The sequence below is a fragment of the Lynx rufus genome, unplaced genomic scaffold (assembly GCF_022079265.1).
Source record: "Lynx rufus isolate CCGP_SWC_20201006 ecotype Redwood Valley unplaced genomic scaffold, mLynRuf1.p SCAF_2, whole genome shotgun sequence".
Taxonomy (NCBI): Eukaryota; Metazoa; Chordata; class Mammalia; order Carnivora; family Felidae; genus Lynx; species Lynx rufus.
The window spans coordinates 221562325-221580332 of NW_025814834.1; positions in this window are offsets into that span (position 1 = coordinate 221562325).

An 18008-nucleotide genomic window follows, 5' to 3' on the forward strand; every position below is an offset into this window, starting at 1 on the left:
CACCCCGTGCACAAGGGGTGCAGAGACCGTCCGCCCGCCCGCCGGCCCTCCGCGGGGGCGGGCTCATACCCCCGGGCGCTGGCCCGGGCCACGGGCCCAAGCTCAGGAACAGACCGAGCCACCCAGCCCCGGCCACGGCCACCCTCCCCGACTGCCCCGGGCCAGGCGGGGCCCCAGGCAGGACCCTGTTCCTCTGCAGCCTGGTTTCGCTTCACTCCAGCCACCGTGTCCATCCCAGCCCCAGTGACTGCCGTGACCCGCCCCAGTGCCTATGACACACGAGGGGCTGTGGTGGCTGAGGCCACGCTCAGCAGCTGCCGTGCACAAGGGCCTCTGTGGGTGGCCAGGCCGTGGTCTAACCTGGGAGCCTGCACCTGCTTCCCGTGCCACTGGGGAAAGCCGGCCTCCTCCTCCTCCCTGCAGGAAGGGTGAGGGTCTGTCCCTGGAGGCCACAGAGCGGGGCCCCGGGAGGTCAAGGCAGCACCAGGCTTCAGCTCCAGAACACAAACCCTCCTCCCAGCACCCCTCCCCGCCCTCCCTTCCCCTCTTCTGTCCACTTGGCCTCCTGTCTGCAGCTCTCACGTCTCCCAGGTCCTGAGGGGAGGGGGTCCCAGCCAGGCCAGCAGCCCCCCAGGGCTGGAGAGGCTGCAGGTTCTGGGGCTCCAGACCGGGGATGGGTCAGCCCCAGCCCCCCGGGCCCTTCACACCTCCTTACAGAAAGCCCAGGACTGCTGCAGCATCGATAATTCCACCCCACGTGACCCACCCACTAAGGGACCCCCGGAGGCAATGCCACCCGAGGAGACCAGCCAGTGGGACTCCTCACACTCCGGGGTGGTGGTGGGAGGGCCCACAGGGAGGCTGAGCTCCACAGAGACACCGAGCGATGAGGACACAGGTTAGGCTGCTGGTGCACAGGTAGCAAGAGGGGAGGGATAAGGCAGGACAGGGGGAGAGGGGCGGGCGCAGAGGCCAGAACAGGTTCCAGAAGGGGCACCCAGACCAGGCCCGGGGGGCGCGGGACACAGTCCCAAGTGGGGCCTTCCGTGGGCCGGCCCAGCCAGAACGGACACAACCTTCCCATCACCGGCCGGGCAGGCCTCCACCCCACCCCTGTCTCACACCAGTGAGGGGCATTCTGCCCCCCTCTAGGCGCGGTCTCGTCCCTCACCAGCACGCTAGCCCCAGCGCATCCCGGCTGAAGACGCCACCCCCACCCCTGCAAAGTGCCAGGGACCCCTCAGCAAAAGTTTTATAGCCACCTGAGTGCCCAGCCAGCATACCCACCACAGCCCTGCCCCTGATCCCCGAACCCCCACCCTCCCCGCTGCCTGCCTGGCGCCCTGGGGTCAGACAGGTGGGCCGGGGGTGCAGCGGGAGCCCCATGACCCCCAGAGGGAGACCCGAGGGGCAGGAGGTCATAGGTTTGCTTTGGAGGAGGGGGGCCTTTTGCACGCCCAGAAGCAGCCCCCACCCACCTGGCCCCCGTGGCTCTGAGGCGGGGCTCCCGCCCAGGAGGGCCAGGCCTGCCCCCTTACCTAGCGGGCCGAGCTGCCACGGCGGGGACACGGCCACGCTCGCTCCGACCCAGAGGAGGGCCTCTGCCAGGCAGGCCACTGTTCCCCCGGTCCGGCTGGGGGTAGACGGCCAGGGGACAGACATGCTAGGACGGTGGCCAGGGGTGGCTCACGGAGGCCAAAGGACGCCCGCGTCCCCCACCCCGCCTCGGCAGCAGGTCAGGCAATGGCGGGTGGCACAGGGGCTCCACGGGCCCTCCTTCTCTCTTCCTCCTCTTCCTCCTCCTGCTTAGAGCCTTGCGAGGCCCCCGCGGGGCTGCTCCCAGGTCCCTCTGGCATTGGCCCAACCGTCACCTGCCGTCCTAGATGGCCCCCGGGTCAGCCTGCCCATCCGCCAGGGCCACGAAGGGATCCCCAAAGAAGCAGCGTCCCAGAGTCTGAGGGCAGGGCAGCCGCAGGGCCTCTGCAAGCCCCGCCCACCCCCTGCCCAATCCCCTGTGCTAATCCAAGCCCGGGTCCAGCCCAGCTGGCCAGAGGATTTAGGCCAAGGGAACTCCCAGCTGGAGACCAGGAGGGCAGCGGGCAGCCCCCACGTCCCGGCTGAGCGACAACAGGCAAGACAGAGAGGCCACCCCAGGACCCAAAGAACACCGCTGTAAGGCCTGGGGTGACGGTCCTCATGGGACCGTCCACTGTCCCCCCACCGCCCTCCCTGCTGCCCCTTCTCCGTCCCAGCCTGAGCCCCAGAATCGCCAGCTCCCAAGCCCACGTCCCTGGTACTTGCCAGGGGCTCTGAGGGGCTCCTGTGGTCCCCGGGGTGGGGGTGAGGGGTGACGGGAGCAGCAGAACCCCACCCTCAGTGTCCAGCCCTCCGTGGGCCGCAACCAGGAGCCGAGCTGGGCGGGCTGCCTGCCCAGGCCTGTCCGGCCCGGGGAGGGCCTGGGACATGGGGGGCCCCTTTCTGCTTCGACTCCTAGCCTTGGAGGAACAGTTGCCGGTCCCCGAGCCTGGGTCCCGTGCTCCCAGACGCCTCATCCTGCTCCGGGCCCCCGGTTGTGCCGTCTCAGCTCCCAAGGACCAGACCCTGGGGCAGAGCGCTCCGGGAGGCGGCCCACTGCCCTGGGCGCATTCGTCGCCGAGCTCTGCCCCCAGAGGCTGCCCTCCCTTGGCGGGCCCGGCCTGGAGGGGGAGAGCCGGGCCCAGGGAGGACCTGCTTGCACATCTGCTGACCGGACACGAGGCCCACTCACGGCGACACCAGCGAAGGCCCAGACGAGGACAGCCCTTTGGGGCGGGCAGCTCTGGGCACAAGGAGGAGAGCTGGGCAAAGACAGACAGACGGGGTGGCACGCCCCCCTCTCCCAGGGCGCGAGGCCCGAGGGGCAGAACCCCACCTCACGGTCACATCGACCAGCGGCCGCGAGGACTGGCGCCCGGTCCCGAGGACCTCGGAGCCCGTCTGCCGCTGAGCCCCCGAGCCCCTGGTCCCCCGCGTGCCCCCTACCCAGGCATCACTGGGCTGTCACCCTTCCGTCCCCAGCACAGAGGCGAGTGGCTGGGGCCTGGGCCACAGAGCTGGGCACAGCCCGGTCCGAGGTCAGAGCGGGGGGGCGGGGTTGGGGAGGCGGCAGGCCATGAGGAGCTAGCGATGGGCGTCCCGGGCTGACCACAGGGAACAGGGCCCCACCTCATCAGAGCCAACGCAGTCGACTCAAAGCCAAATGCCAGAACCCAATTAGGAGCCTTTGCCAGAGCGGCTCTGAGTCTGTCCCTTCAGGAGGCGGCGCTACGTGGAATCGGGTCAGGAAGCCACCGGCCTCTAGAAAGAGAAAGGGTCCTGGGTCTCCTCCAGGAGACGCGGCTGCGGAGCCCTGACAGCCTCTGCGTGTTCGGGGGGCAGCTGGAGCCGGGCAGAGGGACCAGAGCAGGAGGCCGGGAGGCGGGTCCGAGGCTGGCTCCCCAGGCCGCACCTGCCGGTCCTGTGTCACGGCCCCATCCCGTCGGCGGGCCCTCCTGCCTCAAAGCCTGCAGCTCTTCAAACCCGGGTCACACCTGGTCACACCTGCGCCTCTTTCCTCCCCCACGCCTGGCCCCTTTCTGGGGTCTTCTCACCTCCCCCCGGACAAAAGCTCCCTGAGCCGGCCACACCCTGCCATCCTCGGGTCAGGCCCCCGGGCTCTCAGCCCAGATCAACGGTCTCCTGCCGTCAGCCAGGGGGGCTCTGGTGCCCTAATCTCCCTGGGTAGGGGGCCCACAGTGAGTGGCCCTTCACCCCTGAGTCCCCCTCAGCCAGCCCAGGGTGGTCCTCACTGGCCCGGCGGAGGACGGTCCAATCAGTCCAGCCTGATGCAGGGCTCTGCCACCAAAGCCCCTCTGTTGCCCGCAAGACCCTGGTGACCCCCACCTGAGCTCTGACACTCTGACCAGGGTCTGAGGACACCGTGGGGGGGGGTGCTCCTGACTCTGGGGACACCATGTTGCCCCCACAGTGCCGCTGAGCATGCTGGGTACCTGCAAAGGCCACGCCCCAGGCGATTGCCAAGCTGGGCTTGAACCCAGGACAGGCCCCGAACCCCGATGGCTCAGCCCCCCAAAGCGGGGGCAAGGTTCCTCCCTTCCCACCCTCCCCCACAGGGGCTGAGCCCCAGGCCTCTAAGGGAAGGGCAGCAGAGCCCAGAAGAACCAAGCACAGAGCAGGGGCACCTACCATTGACCAGGTCCCCAAACGTGCGAGCCGGGCCCCCGTGTCCACAGGTGGTCACCGGAGCCAGCCCCCCCCCCCTCCTTCAGGGTCACAGAAGGGAACAGGTCCCAGGACCGGAGAAAACCCCCACCCCAGGTGCTGCGTGGGAGCAGACCCAGGCCAACACCGGGAGGGATAGGAGCCCAGCCCACCCCACCCATGGGCTCACTCCCTCCGCACCCAGGACACTCGCCACCACCCCACCTGGCCTGCGAGCACCAGCCGCCCAGAGCGTCCGGGGGAGACTGACATCCCAGCACCCTGACCCCAGCCAGAGTCCACTCCCTGGTCGGTCCCCACCTCCAGCCCCAACAGTGCCATAGATGTGGCCACCAGAGCAGCCACGTGTCACCAGCCCTGCGGGGGCTCAGTCTCCACACTTGGCCTCCAGAGCCTGGAACCAGTCTACACTTGACCTACCCGGGTCAGCCAGGAGCCTCGCCAGGAAGGGGCAGGAGGGCTCCAGGGGGCACAAGGGGTCCCCCCAGCCCCTTCCTCCTCACGCCTGCCCCACACACCTCTCCTGGCTCTCAGTCCTGTGACCTGAGTTGCTCCTCTGAGCATCCTCCCGCCTGCCCTGTGGCTTCCGGACGAGACCGCACACATTCATCTGCACACCGCCTGATCCCCCGGGGCACCGCCGGGCAGGGACCACCCTGTCCTGTCCTGCTCTGTCCCTGTGCCATTCGGGACTGGCCCACAGCAGAAGCACAGGCTGGGCCCCTGGTGCCAAGGCCGCCAAGCCAGCCCCACGAGGTGACACGAGCCAGCGCCCAGCATGGCCGTCACTGGTCAGCTAGTGGCCGTCCAGCCTCCAGGGCTTGGCCACCGCCAGCCAGTGCCGGCACCTCCGGCTGCCGTCCCCGAGGAGGCTGGTGCCTGGACGCGCCCGGCACAGATGAACGGGTGGCACCCCCTCCCGGGGGGGGCGAGGGCACAGGGAGGGCTCCCCCCACACTGACACCCCAGAGGAAAGGTCCCCATGACCTTCCTCAGCTCGGCCCTGCACCGTGGCTGAACCGCTGACTCGGACGGCCTGCCTGTCTCCATGCCTCAGTTTCCCTGTCTGTCAGAGGATGCCCCACAGGCCCTCCCTCCTCGATTCCTCCAGTGGCCGCGGGACACGGTGGCAGCTTCCCCAAGGGGGAAACGTCCTCGCCATCAGAAGCTGGCCAGCAGTGGCTTTTTCCTTTTTACACTGGAGGCTGAGCCTGCCCTCACACGGGAGGGGGCAAGAGGCCAGGGGCGGTCAGCACCCCCGCTTCTTCCCTGGGAGGGCTGGAAAGTGCAACAAAGCCCACAAACGATGCCCAAAGGCTCCCCTGTGCGAGCACGCGCACTCACCGGCACTCTTGAGGTGTCACGGGCCCCCGTCCACGATGGGTGTGCGCACGGGTCAGGCCCTCCCTTGCCCCTTCACTGAGCAAACGAGCGCAGGGGTCGGGGTGTGGGGCGCGTTCCTCGCCCCTCCCTGAGGGCACCGGCCCTGGGTCCCAGGCTGGGCAGCCCCCCCCCCCCCCGCCAGCCCCTCTCCCCTCCGACATTTCTCTGCCTTTTTGAAGGACCTTCAAGGGAGCCCTTCCGTGTCCACTCGACTCAGAACAGACAGCAACGGCCGGACACACGGAGCCCGAGGCTCCCGACTGGCGCGGACGCTGGCCTGTCCCTGCCACAGCCCTCACGGGTCCTCAGCCCCCGCCTGTCGCCCCGAGCCGCATCTCTGCTCTCCACCGGGGCCAGTTCCGCACGCAGCGGGCACTCAGGCTGTGCTCGGGTGGAGAAGAAGAGGAAGAGGTCAGCAGGCCCCAGCTGCCGCACCGGGCTCCCGCGCGCACCCACGGGGGATCGGCCCGGCCCCTGGCCAGCGCCTCACAGGAGGGAGGGACGGGCCCACACACATATGGCGGAGATTATTTAAACGTCTGAGAAGCAGCTCGCGCCCCCCTCCCCCTGCCCGTCTGGGCGCCTCCTCCCAACTATTTTTATTTTATCAGGGAGTGCGAGTCGGCTCCCTCAAGCCCCCCCTCCCCGCCCCAGGCAGGACTCCAGGGTGACTGTGCCCAGCGCCCAGGGGGCACAGGAGCCAGGCCTGGCCCGAGGGTCTGCACGAGGGCAGCAGACCCTGGGGTGGGGGGGTGGGGTTGGCCAGGCCAGCGAGGCCCAGGGCTGGCCCCGGACAAGACTGGGGGAGGGCCGGGGACGGGGCTTCATGCTGGACACTCCACCTGCCAGGACGTGCCTTTCTCCTCCCGCAGCTTCCTCGCCGTGGGGCCAGAGGCTCAGCCTTCTAGCAAGAGCCAGGAGAGAGTTTTGTGCGCAGGGGGGCCTAGCCCCGCGGCATCACCTGGCTCATGAGCAAGGGGGCCCGAGGGCATCGTGGGGGTGGACCAGCCATACTTCGCTCCGCCCCTCTGGGCTGCCTCAGGCCACCCCACCCTTTCCTGAGAGCGCCATGGGGTGGAGACGGGCTCTGGCAGCCAGCGATGTCCCGCCCCCCCTGCCGACTGACCGGCCCCGGGCCCGGGCCCGCACCTGCCACCCACGGAGGCCCTGGGTGCCTGCGCTTCTGGGCAGGGGACGGCAGCAGCCTGGCCCATTCCTAGCCGGTGACACGGGATCCTGCCAGGACCAGCCCCGAGGGAAGGCCAGCGGGAACTTTCTGTCTGTCACCCGGTAGGGTGTGAGGGGCCAGGAGTCCACAGCTGTCCAGGCTCCTGAAGCAGTGCGTATCCGGTGCCCAGTGCCCTCCCGCTGCAGAAACCCCTTCCCATGCAATGGGCCACCACACTGTCACCGAGGCTGCTGGGCACCACGGGGACACGGGTCTTCAACACAGGGGGGGTCCCAATATCCTGCTTTCCTCTGCCTGCCCAGCAGAGCCCAGGGCCTGCTCACACCGGTGAGGGTCTTTCCCGCAGTGGCTCTCCCTTTGCCCCCTCCTGTCTTGGTGGCCCCCAGCTCAGCCACAGCAGTGGCATTAATCACACTGGACAGTCGTGTGGGGAGAGGACTCTATTTATAGCCTGCCCTCACAGGTGCCCTGGTTCATGGGCTCTGGGGGCTCCTGTCCCAGACCCCGGCCCTCATCTCCCAGGCACTGGCTGAGCAGAGGCCGGGAGGGGTCAGGACGGCCATCACACAGCCACATCGGCCTGGCCTCCCTGGAGGCAGGCGCCCAGCTTTGTCGGCTTTGTCTGATGGGCCTACCCCCGGGAGCCCCCGGGAGCGGCTGGAGAAGCAGAGAGAGACTTCCAGCGGCTCTGGGGGTGGGGGCATGTTCCTGAAAAGTCACCAGATGGACTGGGCCTGCCTGCTGGGAGGAGAGGAAACTCCCGCAGGTTGGGGGGGTTGGGGGTCCTCCCTTCACTGGCAGAACCGGCCGTCCCCACCCCACACCCACCTGGGCCTGCGCAGGAGGCAGGCGGCAGCTGGCGGGGCTGGACGGCCGCCGGCAGAGCGGGCACGGAGCCACGGAGGCAATAGGAAACAGAAGAAGGCTGAGCCCGTGGACTGATCCCTGGGCCCCGCCGCTCCTGCCGGCCAGGGCAGCTTCCTCGAGAGCCCTGGGGCCTCAGGCACCTTGAGGACTCTCCGGAAGCAGCTGGGCTCTCCCAACTTGACTCCCTAAAGTCCCCTCTATCTTGTCCCCGTGTGGCTGGGGATGGGACCTCCCTGAGCGTCACCCTGACTTCCCTCGATTCCGTCCCCCCACATGCCCACCGTGGACCTGGGAGAGGGTGCAGGAGGGGCCGCTCACACCCGGCCCATGGTCAGTGCCACCACAGGGGCCTGAACAACAGGCAGTTTCCAAAGGTCAGCAGCTCAGCTGACCGGGGCCAGGGCCCGATCACTGTGAACCCAGGACCAACACGAGTCACTGGGACTGAGAACAGCTTCCTCCTCTCTTCACCCGATCGTCCGGCACCCGAGGCCCCAGCCTGGAGTCTTCAAGGGCCAGCTGTCCCTGGCTGGCACACCGACCCGTTCGGGATGGGCAGCGTCCTCTCCCTCCAGCTCTCAAGAGCCGGACAAAACATCCCGTCCTGGAAAGGGTGTCCGTCACCCTGCCCGAGGGGCCTTTTCCACACAGGAAGTCTGTCCAGCCGGCAGAAGCCCACGTAAGCCGTGCTGCGAGCAAAGTCCCAGAAGAAACAGGCACTTCTAATTACTCCTCCCTCCTCGATGCCTCTGCCCCCGACAGCCTGCAAGGAGCATGGAGCTGGCCTCTGCGCCCCTCGCTCGCACCCTGTCCTGGCCTCTGCGCCCCTCGCTCACGCCCTGCCTGTCCCCCGGCTTTCCAGGAGAAAGGTGCCAGGAGCTTGGAAGCTAAGCCATCAGCTCATTAGCTGTGCAGATGGGGGGCCGGACCCAAGACTCCAGCCCATCTGCTCTGTCCTCAGCTGCACATTTGAGACTGTTCTCTCCCGGGGTGTGGGGGGAGGGGCGCAGCACACTCCTCCCAGCAGACAAGGGCCAGGCCACATGTCTCCCCCTCGAGGCCAGCTGAGACCCTGACCCAGGCAATGGGGGCACGAGGGGCCTCAGGCCCTGCTGCTGCCCTCCTCCTCCCCTCCAGGACCAGGGCTCTTCCCTTCCTGGCTGCAGAGCCTGGGTGTGTCAGGCCTCCCTGGACCCTGGGGGCAGCCGGTCGCCCCCTTGGTTCGCAGGCAGGCATCCCGCACCCCGGAACCCTTGGTTCTGACCAAGGCTGACCAAGGCTGGCTGCTGATTCCATGGATCTCTCTGCAGGCCAGATAGGCAGGCATGTGCTGGGCCAGGCTCTCCCCAAGGACCAGCCACTATGGGACCCCTGCCCCACACTGGCATGGGGGCTGTGGTCATCCGGGGGGGGGGGGGTGTCCCGACGAGCGGCCCAAGCACACAGCCAAGCCAGGAGTGTCTGCACCACCAGCCCTCCACTGCCATGCTGTCCTCCACTCATAAAGGGCATCTCAGCAAGAGAAGGGGGTGGTGAGGGGACAGCATCCTGGAGCACCACACACACAGGGCGCACTCCGCTCACGGACACTCTACCACGGCAACTCCACGCCATCGCTGTCTTCCACAAGAGACTCAGAGAGGGTTGTTGTCTGCCTGTGGTCACACAGCCCATCAAAGGCACCGCCAGGGTCTCGCCCTCAGACGACCTGGCAGTAATGTCCCCACTCCCCCGCCTGCTCTCCGAGGCTCCACAGTCCCTCCCGTGTGTCCACACCAATCAGAGGGAAGAACTAATCAAGTCCAGAACAACCGGGGTCCAGACAAATGGCCAGAAGGCAAGCTCAACTCTCCTTGGGGGGTCTCAGCCCTTAGTCAGGAAGTTCTGCTGACTCCCGTCCCTCCAGCTACAGCTGTGGTGGCTCTGGCCCCTCTCCCCTCTCTGCTTCTCCCCATTCCTGGCCGGGAGCAAATGCTGCCTGAGAAGTGCTGCCCCATCTGGTCCCTGCGGGGACGGGCCCTGACACCCTGCACCTAAGCTCCTTGGTGCTGGGCAGCTCCCGGCAGCCTTGGAGGGCGCCTGCCACCCCTGTTGATCTATGCTGTCTGCCCAGGGCCGTGCCCGGGGCCGCAGGTCAGGACTGAGTGACAGATCTGAGCAAGAAATCTCCCACGGGGGGGAGGGGGGGCAGCCTGGCGGAACCCTGAGGGCTCAGCAAACCACCGCAGGCGCCTCAGGGAGAAGCAGCTGCTGCCCTGTCCATGGTGCTGACGAGGCTCGGGGCGCCCGCACTGCCCTGGGTGAAGGGGGTGGGAGGGGGTTGGACCAGGCGAGCCCCCGGGTCCCACAGGTCAGGATACCCCAGATCCGACCCCCCCCCCTCACTGAGGCTGGTGCCCCACGGGGGCAGACTGGAGGTCAGGTGTCCGTCAGCTCTGCCGGGGCACCTCCTCCCCCCCGCCCATCGGGGTTGTCTCCACTTTTTGCAGAGATGCTGGCACAGTGGCGGACGATGCGGGGGACAGGGGTGTGCAGGTGCTTATGGGATGGGGTTGTCCCGGAGACCCCTGGGGGAAGGGGTCAAGCCCTGCCCAAGTGGGCTCAGTGGGTCACCGATGGGCAGTTCAGCGTCTGACCCTGGCTCCCTGCAGGGCAGTTACAGCCTCTTCCTTGAGCCCCTACTGCTCCCTCTTACCTTCGTCCAGGCTGAGCCCACCGGGGTCCCCGGGCTCTTCCATGGCCCACGGGTACCACCCCTACCGCTACCGGCGTGGCCCAAGGGGCCTCGGGCGGTGTGCCGGCCCCGCGTGTCCCTGCGCCTGAGCGCGCGCCCATGGCCGATCACCGAGCGCTCAGCCCGCCGCTGCCGGGACCGCCCCTCCCGCCAGAGCCCCGCCCGCCTTAACCCTTCACAGCCCAGCCCCGCAGTGGGCGGGGGAGGAGGCGCGTGCGGGGTGGGGGTGGGGTCTCAGTTGGGCGCGCCTGCTCCTTCAGCACTGGCTCCGAAGGCCACCCTCAGCTGGCTCTGACCTCCCTCCCTCCAGGCCAGCTCCCCCCAGGAATGGAATGCCCTCCGGTTGGCTGCCCCCCCCCGGGACCAAGGGGTCCCTCTGATCATTACAGACGACCTTCCCCCGACCCCGTGGGGCTCCCCCAAATGCCCAGTGCTTCCAGGATGGCTAGGGTGACATTTCCCTGGCTGCCTGGTTAGGGGTGTGTGCGCAGCATGACGATGAGGGTCCGGGAGCCCCTGGTGGCAGCCCCTGCCCCTTGGCATCCCAGCCCCTCCTGTGCCCCATCTCTGCCTCTCCCCACATGTCCCTCAGTGAGCATCCTGAGAAGGTCCTGGGGTCTAGGGTCCTGCCTGGGCCAAGCAGGGAGCCGTCTGGGGGTGGGGTGTGTGCGGAGCAGCCCCCGCCCCTGCTCCAGCACCGCCTGCCTCTTCCTGGGGTGTGTTCTGGTTCAACCTGTGGCATCCAGCATCCAAGAGAAATGACGTTCCCCACATCAGCCACAGAGACCGGCCGCCCCGCCCCGAGCCGCTGCTCTGCTCAAGCCTCAGGTGCTGTTTGCAAAGCCGCCACTTCTGCCCACAGCCCTGAGGGTGGCCTAGGGAGGTCGACGGAGATGTGGGCGAAGGTGCTGAGGCGGCAGGCAGGCGGCAGGCCAGAGCAGGAGGACCTGGGGCTCCTCGGGGCTCCCTGAGCTGCCGCCACCCCAGGGTGTGACTGCCTCCTGCCAGGCCGGGCCCCCAGGTGTGGAGGGAGTGAGACACATGAGCCACCACCTGGATCCTGCCCAGGGAAGGCCACAGGGCTGCCGCCTGGCTCCCTTAAAGGGGCAGCCACCTCCTTTGCCCCCCCTGGTGGAGCCCAGCCCCTCAGTCTCTAGGGATCTGCCCCCATGAGCTTGACACCTTGACCTTCCTGTCCACAGTGGTCACTCGTGCACTGAGCAGGGTCAGGATCCCCGGGCCCGTGCGCACTGCGCTGGCACATCCTCCCTCCAGCGCCAGGTGTGACTGAGGTTCTCTGCTGGCCACACCGGGAGGGGGTCCTGCAGCCGAGTGTGGAGGGCCGAGGTGGGGTCTGTGGGGCCAAGAAGAGGGGACCAGGCCGAGCAAGGCACCAGGCAAATGTGCACAGACGACCTGCGGCCAGGAGCAAAAGCGGGGAGGGGCCGCTCCGGCATCACCACACCTGCGCTTTGCAAGTCCCCTCACACAGTCCCCACTGGGAAAGTGCCAGCAACCCCAAAGTCTCAGAAGAGGGGAAACTGAGGCAGGGAGAGGCGACAGGCAAAACCCAAGGAGGAAGGGAGAGTGGGTGGTGGAGAGGGGCAGGCAGACACAGGCTCCCCGGCGAGGGGCCGGCTCCCTGGAGTGGGCAAAATGAGGTTGTGGTTCAAGTTCAGGTTCTGATGAATAATCCATCGGCAGGGCCGGCCCCACCCCCTCACAGCCTGGAGCTGATTTCCCCCAAGGGGCGGGGCGGGTGGGTGATTACCGGCGGTGATTAAAAGCCGCCTGCCGCACATGTTAATTTGCTTAAGATTCTGATCTCCTAAATCTCCTTTCTGGGCATTTAAGCAAAATTCTGTCTTTGAGAGCATTTGGCCTGGCTGGCAGTGGGTGGGGATGCACGTCTGGAAGAAGGGCCTGCCAGGCCCCCAGGAGTCTAATTTTCTTCTTGTTTGAAGAGGAGACCGGAATAAACAAATACTGACAGGGGGGCGGTGGGGGGAGGACAGTGAGCCTGGGGCCCCAGCCTGACCCCTTCTCTCTTGGGGAGAGGGGAGAGCTCATGCTCTGGAGCCCCAATCCTGCTCCCCGCCCCCAGGCCCACTGCCCTGAGCCGCCCCTGCCCACCCCCGCCTCCCTCCCTGCCTCCCTGCTACCTGCCCGCGTAGCATGGACACCCACATCAGCCCAGACGCACTTCCTGTCTGGAGCCGAGGGGTCGTACAGAGGGAGCTGGGGTTGCAAGGGCAGGGCCTCCTCACCCCTGGAGACAGAGCCTGGGCCCGGATGCCAGGATGCCAGCTCAGGGGGTCTGCGTGTCAGGCCCAGAAGTGCCATCCGCCCACCCCCACTCCCTGGAACTTCCAGATCTAAACCACCGGGCAAGGGCCAGTCTGAGGCTCAATCTGGCCATGAGCTCCAGCTGGGTCCATCCCTTGGCTCTCAAGCGTGGCCAGGAGGAGGCCACTCCAGGCCTTAACACATGGGGGGCAGCCTGGACCTTGGGCCCAGAGTCCCTGGGTTCCCAGCCAGTCCTGTCGGTAGGCAGAGCTCGTCCCCCTCCGTGCCTCAGTTTCCTCATCTGCACACATGTTCTCAGGACTGGGGTCTACACAGGCAGGCAGCCACTCACAATCTGATCCTGATAGCCACAGACACACTGGGGTCTGCCGAGCCCCCTCCCCCATCACGGTGCTGAGCTTCCCCACCCAAAGCTGACCCTGAGGGTCCACACGTGTTCCGTGAGCTTGCCTCGTGCACTATGCACCCTGACCCTTCAGCGTGTTCATCTAGCTGTGCCCCAGCTGGCGGGGGCAGAAGGCAGGCCCACCGTCCACCAGCCAGCACTGCCCGTGCTCTCACGCTGGGAGTCCTATGGTTCCCTGGGACAGCTGTGACACGGTCTAGTCCCTGGTCATCTCGCAGGGGAGGCTCCCACACCTCTGACCCTCCAAAGGCACTGTTTGGGTCGCCCCTGTCATGGGGCAGCGTGCACTGACCAGGGCTCCTCCTGGCGTGCGGGGACCCCCAGAGGCCTGCGTGTACACGTGCGTGTGCCCAGGGGCTGGTGGGAGCACACAGCCTGTGTCGGGATGAACAAAATGATATTTGGAAAGGAAAACAGCCCCGAAGAGAGACGGTGGAGCCCCAGAGACATAGGGGGTGGCCGGGGCACGGGCAGAGCGGAGGCAGGAAGGAGGAGTGTTGCCCTAGTCACTCCCAGCGTGGGGTGCCTGCAACCACAGGACCCTGAGCCCCAGAGGCCCCCTCCAGCCAGGGGAACGGTCGGGGCAGCCGCCTGGGGACAGCAAAACCCAGCACATGCGAGCCCAGCACTGTGTGCCCTAGGCTGACCTGAGCACGTCCCAGGAAGCACCGTGCCCAGGGAGGGGCTGGGAAGACCATTGGAGATGGGAGGAGGCATACACAGGGCAGTGCCCTGCTGGCTGTTGGGGACCCTGGTTCCAGTCCTGCTCTGTCCCACCCATGTGCCCAGGGGAACCCATATCCCCTCAGGCCTGCATTTCCCAGTCTGTGACCAAGGGAGAGCAAGCAGTTCTGAGGGGCCTGGACAGCCATGGAGGAAGGTCTGGAGAGCAGTAAGGGGCAGGGGGCACAAGGTGGGGGCACACCCGGGGCCAGGCCTTCTTGTACCAAAGATCCCACTGCAATGTCCCCTTTGGTGGCCACTGTGTGACACGGGGCCTAAGGACACTGCCTCGCTATTCTCAGGGTCATGGGCCCTGACCAGTGCCTGGGTGGCAGCCTCCGGGAACAAGAGGCTACGCGCGATCGTCTCCCCACGAGTGCAGTAGAGCAGATGTGCAGCTGCAGAAAACCTCCACGGGGCACCTTGGATTTCGTATTCGGACTTGTGTCCTACATAAATCTCCAAGGAAACGCTTCCCCGATGGCCTGCTGCAGTAAACCAGCCCAACTACAGGCGGGCTCGGCCTCGAGTCTCCCTGCACCGGGGATCCAGGGACACGGGGGGGCCTCGGCGTGTCCCCTCTGCTCCTCAGAGTGCCTGAGTCAGAAGGACCCCCGGAGGCCACCGCGTCCAACCTGTTTGCTTTTAAGACTGGGAAACCGAGGCAGACGGTTCATAGCCAAGCGGAGGCACACCCAAGACCAGGACTCAGACCCCGGCCCCAGGCAGGGCCTCTGGGGAGATGGCTGGAAAAAGTGAACCCAAGCAGACCGCAGACGCAGATAAACCCCAAGCACAGAGGCCCTGGGCGGCAGGGGCTGCTGCTAAAACCTAGCATTCCCACTGCCCCCAGGACCCCCGTGCCCGCCTCAAACAGGGCACGAATCTGCCTCACGGTCCCCCCACGCCCGGCTGAGCCAGCAAATAGCTCCGAAGGAAACAGCACTGAACTCCCAGGCAGAAGAACAGAGCACGCAAATACAGCACAACAGGAAGGCCGGACGGATTTGGGGTCCGTGGAGACGGGGCAGTCGGGAGGGCAGAGTCCCTCTGGCCAGGGTGGTCAGGATCCACACAGCAGCCCCCAGCGTTGCTGGGGCAGGAGGGGAGATGGGCTCCAGTCCTCGGGCGAAGCAGAATGTGGCCAGGGCCCTGGGGCTGCAGACAGACCCGTGGGAGGAGGCAGGGAGAATGGGGTGATCCGCCAATGAAGGGATGGGCTGGCGGGAAATGGAGGCCACAGACAGCCGGAAGGACGGGGGCTTCTGGAAGGCTCTGCCTGAAGAGCCACAGCCACGCCCACACGTCCAGGCCCCCAGGGGCACACGCGGCATTCGCCCCCGTCATCGTGACACCCTCAGCCACAACACCTTTCCACTCGAAGCCCTCCTCGCCCCCACAGGACTGAAGCACCCTCAGCCCTCCCCCGCTCCGCCAAGGTCATCAGGTCAGGGCCCTGCCCCGGGCCGTTGTGGTCCCACCGGACGGCCCTGCCTCTCTGCACCAGCCTGACCTAGATTCTGTGCCCACAAGCGGCAGCCAGGCAGAGCCACAGCCGGCCTGGCACGAAGACAAGACGGCCGGATTCCAGGGCCAACAGCCACACAGCCCCACGGCCACAGGCCCAGCCCACCCAGAGTCACCCCCCAAGTCCCTGGCGAGGTCTGTCAGGAGCTGCCCACCGCCCGCCCCACCCCCTCCCACAGCCGTGGCCCGCAGCAGGCCGGGCCAGCCGCCAGGGCCTGGAAACGGGTCCCATCAGCCTCACCGGCCCCTGAGCTGTGCCACCCTGGACCCAGGGATGGGAAGCCACTTGGCCACTTGCATCGATTAAAAACACAAGACTCCTCGAAATTAGAAGCATGTTCGTGCAGATGCAAATACGTGCAAATCAGCCCCTGTCTCTGGCTATCAGGCCTGCATGCAGAGGGCACGTTTCTGGGTCAGAGGGAGCCACTCGGCCTGGGGCCCCCACCCCAGGGCCAGGTCAGGCTGCCCGTGCGCGCCCCACCACCCTTCCCTGCCCTTCTCCCTCCTCCCCGTCTGCACCCCCAGCCGTCAGTCCAGGTCTATTAAGCACCTGCCGTGCGTCAGGCTCGCACTCGGGGCCAAGAAGGAAGTAGGGAGCAAACCAGAGCACCTCCACCCTCAGAGAAAGGCAGAGCAGCAGGAATGCGCCCCGCTCCTTGGGGCAGCCCTGGGTGGGGGCGTGCAGAGGAGCCCCCCCGAGTGCCGTACCCTTCACAAAGCCCAGAGAAGACCGGGCCACCTCACTGCAGAGCAGGAGTTGAGGGGGCCGGGGGCACGAAGAGAGGGCAGGGGCCAGAGCGTGCCGGCTGGGGTGCACTTACACTTGCCGTGAGCACAAGGCTGTTGGCCCCGGACCCGGCTCAGGGCACAGAGGAGCGGGAGCGGCAGCCCCCTCGCCGGCCATCAGCACCCACCCGTCTCGCTGAGCCCAGGATGGACAGCGCCGGCACAGGGCACGCTCCTGAAGCCATCCTCTGAATGCTGCCCCCCACAACCCCTCCGCACCGGGTCCTTCCACAACGCGCCCTGCTGTGTATGAATTGCAGCCGGACTGACTCCGTCACCACGTTCAGGTGCCCGTTCGAGGAGGGTTCGTTGGCAGAATGGAAACCCTTTAAAAATTCTGGGTGGTAGCACATGCTTGTCCAACAGCAAAAGTGAATAAACACCTCGGAGAGGGCTGGGGGTTGGTGCAGAACTTGTCATGATGTCTCCCCCGGGGGGAAAGCGGGGAGGCCCTGGGAGGCTGCAGCTCACGGGGCCCCCGGCACGTGGGGAGAGCCACGCTAACTGCCTGGCACCTGCAGGTTCTAGGAGCCCCACCCCCAAATGGGGACCAGGGCTTGGGGCCTGGGAGGGGGCTTCTGGGCTGACTGCGCACAGAGAGGGCCGAGTGGCTCCACGGGAACCTGGGACACCCTGGGTGTCATGTGATCTCACCAAATAAGCTGAGTGCCGCGCACCCATCGAGAGAGGCAGCCCCCGTGCAGGAAGACGGCCAGCCCACGTTACCACACACGCTGCGACAGCCCCAGATCAGGCCACCCTTTGCACCAGAGGAGCAATGGTTGTGTAATGGTTGTGTAAGCACACATTAAAAGCCAGTGAGACTTGGAACACAAGAGGCTGCCCAGGGAGTCAAACTTGGCCTCAACACCATCTACATGGTGACAGGTCTATGTGGAGGGTGTACCCACGTGGGAAGTGGGTCTGGGCTGGGGGCCTCCCTGGGGGCAGGGCTGTGCCACCCACTGCTAACCCCAGTGTCGAGAGCCAGCCGTGCCCGGCACACAACCTCTTGCTAGGTATTTATCGAGTAGCCGCCCCAAATACAGTAGGGAGGGCCAGGCTGGGGAGGTGGCAATGCCCAGCAACACCCCCACCCAAGCCATCTCTCTGGGAGATTCAGCTGCTGGCCTGCCAAGAGCAGCCATCGTGTGCTACCTGGCGAGAGCACAAGGTCTGCCCGAGAGGCCTCAGCCGGCTTCCCACTCAGAGTGACTGTCCCTCCAACCCCCAAGGCATTGGGGACAGAGCCAGGATCTAGTCCCACCTCTGCACCTTCTAAGACGGGCAATGCCTTGGTCAAATAGCAGGTAGAGGGCGAACTCCCAGGGAGGCTGACACAGCCCAGGCAAGAGGTGTGAGCACACAGCTCAAGACGCTGGGGGTGTGAACACACAGCTCAGGGAGGGGAGGCTGGGGAGGCTGGGGTGTGAACACACAGCTCAGGGAGGGGAGGCTGGGGTGTGAACACACAGCTCAGGGAGGGGAGGCTGGGGTGTGAACACACAGCTCAGGGAGGGGAGGCTGGGGTGTGAACACACAGCTCAGGGAGGGGAGGCTAGGAGTGTGAACACACAGCTAGGGAAACTTAAAGTGAGAACACACAGCTCGGGGAGAGGAGGCTGGGGTGTGAACACACAGCTCAGGGAGGGGAGGCTGGGGTGTGAACACACAGCTCAGGGAGGGGAGGCTAGGAGTGTGAACACACAGCTAGGGAAACTTAAAGTGAGAACACACAGCTCGGGGAGAGGAGGCTGGGGTGTGAACACACAGCTCAGGGAGGGGAGGCTGGGGTGTGAACACACAGCTCAGGGAGGGGAGGC